Consider the following 9,700-nt stretch of genomic DNA (forward strand, 5'->3'; position numbering starts at 1 on the left):
ACAAATTTTTGCAGTTTCCTTTACAATTTAGCTTAAACTTGTTTTAAGTCTTTTCTAAACTCCGATAAAGACAATAAAAAGCATTTTTCCTTCAGTAATAATATTTTATTAAAGCTTTTTTTCTTTCTCGAATCACTGTGCAAAACTGTAAGTACAATAACAGACTTATTTGCATGTTGTTCAAAATATTTTTTCCTTCCTTTAACCAAAGATACCACAGCATGACACAAAATAAAAAAAGAGAACAAAAATGTGCAATATGTGAACAGTGAACGCTGCACAGCAAGTTTGTGTACCATGGAGGTAGATACGTTAGTAGTAGGGGTGGGACGAGACACAAATTTCACAGGACGAGATGTCTTGCGAGATTGAGTCCACGAGATCGAGACGACACGAGACCGGAGGGGGGGGGGTGCTGAGGTGTGGGGGGTTTGGTGCTGAGGTGTGCGCGGTACTCACATGCAGCGTCGGAGCATGGAGTGTCGGGTCGGAGTGCCCCTTGTACGGCCACGGCGCCCTCTGCTCTACACTGCACCCGAGGCGGCCGCCTAGTTCCCCTATTCCCATTCAAACCGCGGCGCTCAGACGACGCCATGACTGCATTTGCACTTCATGCCACTAGGTGCGCTGTTTGCATGTTCAACCTTATTTTACACAGACACCACAGAGGAAGAAGGGCGCCGCAGCCGCTGCAGGCTCTCTCTCTCTGCATGTTGTTAGAAAAAGAGTGTGAGCCGGCAAGACGTGGTAAAATGTTAATTGATGCGATGCACCGTTTTTTTCAATAAAAGAGAAGAACTGAACGATCGTTTCCGCACATTTTCTTTACGTCGTATCAACTAAACTGTATCACAAGTAGTTTGTGTACTCAAAAGACCAAGATTCCTTGCAGATAGAACATGCACAGAACAGTATTTCATGTCCTTTTCGAACGGGTTTTTAAATATGAATATGAGCATATTCAGGGTTTTGCACGTGTTTATATGGCTGTGCGCCATGTAATGTATCCTTCAATATTCCAGTTAATAAAGAGTTTTTGCCTTATATAAACGTACTTAATCTTGCGGCATTGCGATCTCGCGAGATCTCATCTCGTCCCATCCCTAGTTAGTAGCTACATATTATTCACATTTTATAGCTGCATCTTGTGCTGACATCCTGGATAATCTTGTGTGTTCATCTGATGCTGTTTTGCCCTCAGTTTTGTGGAGGCCTGCTCACCTCTGTGGAAGTATGCCACATGTTTCTTGAGGCTACTAGAGCTCCTCTGATGGCATTATCTTTGAGGGCACTGTTTACTTTGAGCTGGAGCGTGTGCCCAGCGCAGCGGACAGAGGCCCACCCATGCTTCCCTTCCAGCAGATGCATAGCTACTACTATGTTGGACCCGTTATCAAGAACTACAGCTGTAATTTTGGCCAATTTGATTATGATCTCCTCCATCCACGTTGCTATGTTCTCTGCAGTATGTCGTTCCTCCAGGGGCATGGTGGCCAGGTTAAGCATCTTCATTTCCTAGTCTTTGGTTATGAAATGGCAGGAAATGCCAAGGTATAACTCCGTGGCAAGGCTGGTCCACGCATCAGCAGTCATCGCCATGGGGGGGACTAGGCCTGTGCGGTATACTGGTTCATACCGAAAACCTTATATTCTTTTTCTCAAAATAAGCAACAATAAGCAACAATACCCTCGAAGGTGCAATAACTGCATTAATGATGTAAATAACTTTATAACCATCAAATTAAAGTTCTATTCAATTTCATGAACATTAACAATTCAGCCCTCCGTGAATGTTGGGTTCAGTTTGGCATGCAGAGAACAGTTCTTCAGAAAGAAAGCATGAGATTTCAGCTGGTCTGAGCGTTTATTACTTTCTCCTTAAGGCTGTAAAACTGAAACATGCGAGACATACATATAAGTGAACAAATACACAAGATGTATCACAACACACATCACTGTCTAAAAACAAAATAAGTCTGTGTTTAACATAAATCCGCGAGCTCAATGCTAACCATTAATGGAAATGCCATTGACATGCTAATGGAATTAGTGTCCACATTGAAACTTCAAAAGAAACCAACAAACTCACAAGTATCAATTTCACCTCTATCCTGAACATCAACTAAGTATATTCGAGTACTTACAGGCATATATTTTCGATACGTTGTTTGAAATGAACCTTAGAAAAACAAACACCAGGCACACTGCTCAGTCTTCTTCTCACACTGCTGTAGGCTTACACTCTGTCCAGTTCACTAGCTCCCCCTAACGGGGCGGCTGAGCCACTGCATGCAAGCAGAGGGAGTACAGGTCACCGGTACTTTGGCTCCATCTAGCAGCACGGATGTGTAACAACAATCTAGTCCTTGATTATAGTACGGCTCCATTTTTGAGAATACAATTTCTGGAAAAAATATCGTCCTATATTCAGGCCAATACGGTATATATGCGCACATAGACGTATATCCACACACACCCACACACACATACATATACAGTGGGTAAAGTGGTACAGTTCTCAAAGTCCTTGTGGAGCTTTGCCATTAAGAGCAAGAAATAAAAAGTTCTTCAAATTTAGCTGTGATGTAGATGCCAACATATATAAAGGATCGCGGGGCAACTTTAAAGAGTAAACTATGTAAAGAATAACTATGAGCCTCTGCATTAAGAGGGAAAATTTCACTTTTGTCTAAATTACCTTTATAACCTGATATATTACTGAATGAATTCAGAGTATCAAGAGCAGCAGGGACAGAAACAGTGAGATCAGAGACAAACAGAAGCAAATCGTCAGAATAAAGGGGAGTCTTTAGTTCGATACTGTTTCTGCTAACGCCGGTTAAGTGAGGGTGTCTCCTAACAGAGATAGCTATTGGTTTGATTGCTATGACAAACAGTAAGGGACTTAGATTTCAGCCCCGTCGAGTAGAGTAAACAAGGGGGGAAAATAAAACTAGAATTAATGCTATTGGTTCGAACAGAGACTGTGGGAAAAGTAGGCAATAATTTAATACAGCTAATAAAAGTCTTACCGAAGCCAAATTTATCCAGTGTATAGAAAAGATAACCCCTATGGCGTCATTTTAGTGCCAAAATTCCACGCGCAAAAAAATCAAAATCGCGCACAGTTAAACCACTCTCTGTGCGCGTGGACTCTTTCTGCGCGCGCGCGGTCACTTTCTACGTGCGCGACATCACTTTCTGTGCGCGCGCGATCTCTTTCTGCGCACGCGGTGACATGTCTGAGCTGTCTGCTCGCGCGGTGGTGTTGAGTTTTGGCACTCAGGGGGCGGGCTTTGAGTTGACGCCACTCAACCCCCCTCTCCTTTGTGACTGGTTGCTCTAAACGTCTACTGTCTTCCGGTCAGAGCCAATCAGAGGTAGTCGGGTAGTCATCGTTTGGCGGCAGAATTGGAAAATTGAGGAGTAAAATGGACATAACATAACCTCCATACAGTGATTTGATTACTGTGGAGGAGACCTGGCTGTTTCCTGGGAGGAGAAAGAATGAATAAAAACGTTTTCATGGAGCCATCAAGGCTATCTGTCTGAAATGTATATGTAAATTATATTTGATTTATATCTGTTATTGTATATCTGTTATTCATCTAATTATAAATCTGTCTTAGATTTTTTTTAATTACATTTAATTTGTATCAGCTAGTGTATATCTGTTATTTATTTAAGTATATCTGTCTTAGATTTATATGTAAATTATCTAATTCATATCTGTTAGTTTATATTTGTTATTTGATTATATCTGTCTTAAAATAATATTTAAACTCTAATTATGTTATTTAGTTTATATCTGTTATTCAATTATACCTATCCCACATTTATAGTTAATTTTTTCTCCTTTTTTCTGTCTTTTTCCCTCTCTCTCAGATTTCATTTGATTTTATGCCAGGATCAGTGAAGTACTTTTGCTTTTTTTTTTCCTTTGTTTTGAGCAGGTGATATGTTGATAAGTTTCATAAGTCACAAAAGTAATAGACCCATTTCAAGACAGTAGCTTTTTAGAGCAACCCATCACAAAGGAGAGGGGGGTTGAGTGGCGTCAACTCAAAGCCCGCCCCCTGAGTGCCAAAACTCAACACCACCGCGCGAGCAGACAGCTCAGACATGTCACCGCGCGCGCAGAAAGAACTCGCACGCAAACAAAAAGTGATGTCGCGCGCGTAAAAAGTGACCGCGCGCGCAGAAAGAGACCACGCGCACGCACAGAGAGTGGTTTAACTGTGCGCGATTATGATTTTTTTGCGCGCAGAATTTTGGCACTAAAATGACGCCATAAACCCCACTTCACCCGGTAAAAAGCCTTCTCTGCATCCAAAGACATTTCAGCTTCTGACACAAATGAAGTGGGGGGTGGGGATGGTGGCAGTGGTGGTGGTTGTGAGGGCGGAGGGGCTGTGCCTTATAATAAGAAGATTTCTGATGTTTGAAAAACAGTGCCTATTGCTAATAAAACCTGTCTGATCTTGAGAAATAATAGAAGGCAATACTGACTCTAGGCATATAACAAGCAGTTTGTAAAGTATTTTTAAATGAACTCATAGCAGGTTGATAGGTCGATAGCTCCCTCATAAAAGTGGGTGCTTATTCTTTTTTAGGAAGAGAGAAATGGAAACGTGACGAAGCGTGAGCAGTAATTTATGTGAATGAAAGAGTTGCGGCTAATTGGTGGCAAAATTTTCCTGTAAAATGTGGCCATCTAACCCTGGGCAGTTACCTGTTTGCATAGTATGAGTAGCTTCTAAGTTCCTCCAATGTGATAGGCTCATCCAGTCTGGCAGCCACCTCACTGTCAACTCTGGAGATATTAGGCAAGTGAAAGAAATGATCAAAAGCATCATCACAATTTTCCAGCTGTGCAGTCTAAAAGGGATGAAGTGAATTGCCTAAATTGTTCATTAATTAGTTTAGGATCAGTAGTTACACCAGTCTGAGATTGAATTTTAGGGATTTGATGACAAGCTGATTCTTCACCCTTACTTAACCGGTGAGCTGAACAACTTGCTTGCCTCTTCACTGCGCTTATAATGCATACATCTAAATTTAAACAACAGTTCTTCAGTATGGTTAGTGGTAATTACATCAAATTCAGTTTGTAACTGAAGTTGGTCCTGCTATAAGTCTGAATTATGAGCAGCGGCGTAGACCTCATCTATCTGGCTGTCGTGCTTAGCTATGTTCAGGGGTGCACATAAGCGGTGCGCTGGTGCGCATGCGCTACAAAATTGCGTGCTTGATGAAACATTGTAACGCTCATTTGCGTACCAAGATTTGGGGATAGCAAGGCGTGCATCTGTGTGTCGGATAGGCCAATGAGCAGTTGCTTTAGAACAGGGATCTTCAAAGTGTGGAATAGCGAACCTCCCCAAAGAGAACTGAACCGGGGGGAGTGCAGTGCAGTGATCACCCATACTGTCGGACGGGGGAGACGGTGCTCACTCGGAGCTTTCTTTTCAGGTGCGATGTTCTGCTGTTGTGAGTAAAATGACACACATCGGGCTGCTCTGTTTAGTCTACACTCCCGCACGGAGGGTACGGCAGCCGCACAGGGACATAGTGCGTGGTTGCTACGGAAGCCCACATGCAAAAAGCTAGCCACGCCTCCTCTGAAGCCCTCTGGCGCCCCCCAGGGAAGGTGCGCCTCACACTGAAAAACGCTGGTTTAAGTGATATAAAACAGATAGGCCTACTGTACGAGCACTTTTATTTTTCAGAGTATTAAACAACATAATTGTACTGTTCTCTCTATGTGTTGGACCGTCCAAGGTGTTAACATAGATAAACAGCCAGCCAAACTCTTTTTCTGAGCCAGGATAGTGAGCGTACTTGCTCCTTTAATTCACTTTTCACACAGGGTTGTGATGGCAGCATGAATCAGAGTGAAACTAAAAACAAGAAACAAAGATATTCCTTCTGGATTTTCTTCCTAAACAACAGGTAAGTAATTAAAAGTAAGCATAAATCACAGGTAAGTATGAACAGGTAAGTATAAACAGGTAAGTATGCAGAGAAACTTTAAATTCCCACAGGCTTGGATAAACTACTGCAAAGGTTTGCAAAATGTAAAACATAAACATATTTTTTAACATCTGTGATACATGTAAATATATTTCAGTACTTACAGCCATTGCTTTCTGAAGGATTAATCAGTGGATGGCTTTGGATCCAGTAGGGAAGACAAAAACTCAGCCATGCTCCTCTCTGCAGCTCCCACTTCCTACTTCCTGCTTCCTGGACTCTACACATGTCAAAATAAACATTGCCCTGCACTTCCTTTCTTCTTCTTCTGCCCCACATTTTTAAATATATCATTTATCATGACATTGAAGAGGACTGGACTGATAACTGACCCCTGTGGGGTGCCATTCTCTATGTCAACACTCTCAGAGAAAGTTCCCCCCACTTTAACCTGAATTGTTCTTCCGATGAGAAAATCCTTAATCCAGTTAAGCATCCTCCCCCTCACTCCTGCATCATAAAGTTTAATTAAAACACCTTCCTTCCATACTGAATCATAGGCCTTTTCAATGTCTAAAAACACTCCAACTACAGCCTCCTTATTTGCCATGGCTTTCCTTATCTCAAGGTCCAGGACTGCTACAGAGTCCATTGCTCCTCTTCCAATTCTGAAACCATTTTGATAATCAACAAAAAATTCACTTGTTTCTAGAAAATACACAAGCCTGTTGGTTACCATACGTTCCATTATTTTACACAGCACCGATGTCAGCGCTATTGGACGATATGAATCGGGCTTTGAGGCATTCTTTCCTGGCTTCAGAATTGGAATAATTACAGCATGCTTCCACTCCGTAGGTAAGCTTCCTGCCTCCCATATGATATTAAATAACATTAAAAGTTCTTCAAGCACAGTATCATTTAGATGCTTGAACATCTCATAACACAGCCTATCTTTTCCTGGGGCAGTGTTGGCCCCGGCCTGAAGAGCCTCCTTCAATTCTTTAAGAGAGAAGAACAGATTGAAAGAGCCACTATTTTCATGACAATAGTTTAGCTTCCATTTTTCTTGTCTTAGTATTTCAGCTCTACTCCTCAACCCTTCTTCTCCCAATATAGCTAAGTTGTGGACTGCCTGAAATGCTTTAACAAGCATGTTAGCTCTCTCTATGTTGCTTACAGCCTCCCTCGTTCCATCATTCAGAACTGGCATTATGTACTTTTTAAATTTCCCTGACATTCTGTGAACTCTGGACCAAACTTCCTTAATGGGAGTGTCGGGGCCTATTGTACCACAATACTTTCTCCAACATCCCCTCTTGGCATCCTTAATAGTTCTCCTAGCAACAGCTCTTAACCTTTTGTATTCTACTGCATTTATTAGAGTAGGATATTTCCTTAACTTTCGATAAGCCCTGTTTCTATTTTTAATGGCTGCATCACAGTCCGTATTCCACCAAGGAACAGCTACTCTGCCTTTGGGACTCTGCCTTTGAGGAATTGAGTTTAGTGACGCTCCCAGCACCATTGAGGAAAAGGACTGATTAAAGGAGTCTATTGTCCCGTCACTTTCAACTTCCCCCGCTAGGGCCGCAGTCTCCTCTTCAAACTTATCCCACTGGGCAAGAGCAAAATTAAACGCTTTAGGCCTTTCTTCCATTTCCTCTGATAAATTCCGGCCAAACCTACTCCAAATAGGGAAATGATCACTGCCCATTTTGTTTCCATCTAAGGGATCCCACTCCCCAACTCTAGCTAGCTCTGGAGATGCAAGAGTAAGATCAATACATGACAGTCTACCTGTCTCGACCTGAATCCTGGTGGGTCTTCCATCATTCATGCTCTACTATTATTCCATTCCCATCCCTCTTTGAACTTCCCCACAGAGGATTATGGGCGTTGAAGTCCCCAGTACAGATTACAGGGGATCTGACCTTTTCCATTATTTTGTCTAGCTGTTCCTGCACTAACAGCTCACATGGATTGTAGAAATTGACTACAGTGATTTTCCCCTCCGAACCCCATATTTCAATTACAACACATTCAAGGCTGGAACCTGTGTCCACTACTTTGTGCTGAACTCCTGTTTTAATAAACACAGCACACCCACCTCCAGTTGAGTCTGCCCTATCCTTCTTACCCCATATAGCCCGCTATAGCAAAGTGTAAACAAGGTTTTAACCAGGTTTCTTGAATACATATCAGGTCCATTTGCAGTTAAACTCCTTGCATTCCATTGCAAGATGAAAAACATAAAAGCTAGTTTAATCATCACTGCTTTCCTCTTCATCGACCTCAATTTCCTCGATCTCCCTCTCCGGTGGCTTGGGTGTTTTAACCTGACCATCTGTCACAAACTTATGCAGAACCGCAGGGTCATAGGAAATTCCCAGAAACTTCCCTGCTGCCTCAACTACTGCCCTTGTAACATCAGAGCAGCTCAGTTCTTTGCCTTTTGCAGCTTTATAGCTGGTAGCATATACCACGTCAACCATAAACGCCAGTAAACTTTCCTTTTTCATCACAATTGAATCTGATGGCACAAAAGAGTCAGAGGAAACTGGGGACACTGAATGGGACACCTGCGCGTGAGAACCTGCATAAATAGATACAACATCACTTTTTCCTTCTACCTTTTTAACAGCCTCTGCATAAGAGATCTTATGCTGCTCTTTCACCTCCTGGACCTGCATTGCTTTTTCAAAGTGTGGACATCCCCTGGAGGATGCCATATGAGTGCCTCCGCAGTTGCAACACTTTGTTTCAGTCACTTCGCATTTTAACAGATCATGCCCGCCCCCACATTTGGAGCATCTTTGAGCACCGCGATATGATGCTGCCACATGGCCAAATCTTTGGCATTTAAAGCACCTAAGCGGAGGTCTCTCATATTTCTTCAATTGGAAGGACAGACAGCCAAAGAAAATTCTGGGCGGCAGACTATCCACTTCAAAAGTTATCAATACAGGAGCGTTCTGATTTCCCCCTTCCCGAGCTCTGAAACGCTTAACCTCATTAACTTTCGCTCCTCTGATCTGCTCCTTCATCTCTGCCTCTGTGATGTCAGCACACACACCATAAATTACTCCTTTGATCCCCTCACTTCTGTTTAGTATGGATGCTTCCATGCTTAGCCCTGCTATCCTTTTAACCATGCCCGCTTTCTTCTGTACATCTGCACTTTTACATGTCGCCAAAAGCTGGCCATTCGCGAGAATCCTTGCCTCCACCTCACCAACTCCCTTAAGAGATTCAGCAATTTTTAGTGGATTAACAGCTCTGAACACCCCCCCCCCCCCCCCCCCCCCCCCGGTTCCCTTTGGGTCCTTCAGCTTAAACACTACTTTCAGCTCATCCGTCTTCCTCATTTTTTCACTCGACACCCCTCGTTCCTCCTCAGTGCCTCGCTTACGACCAACTAGTATCCCCCCCCCCGGCCGAAGCCATGTCCAGTCCTTGTCCTCCTCTAACCAGAGCAACTTGATCTGCACAGCTCGATGATGGGAAAGGGACGATATATTTTAAATGGCAAAACCGTCCGTGGAGGAATTGTACTTATCGACCGCTCTCTGACAATCCAGTCACACCAGCCGCACTTCCTTTCTTCCAATATTACAAAATAAAAGCCTCACAATTCATTTTAAATGATAAGTTAACAGAAAAAACTTTCACAGTAAACATTAACATACAAAATTAAACTTAGGGCAGATTTTGCATATTTTGCGAA

Source organism: Salarias fasciatus, chromosome 15 (assembly GCF_902148845.1).
Source record: "Salarias fasciatus chromosome 15, fSalaFa1.1, whole genome shotgun sequence".
Taxonomy (NCBI): Eukaryota; Metazoa; Chordata; class Actinopteri; order Blenniiformes; family Blenniidae; genus Salarias; species Salarias fasciatus.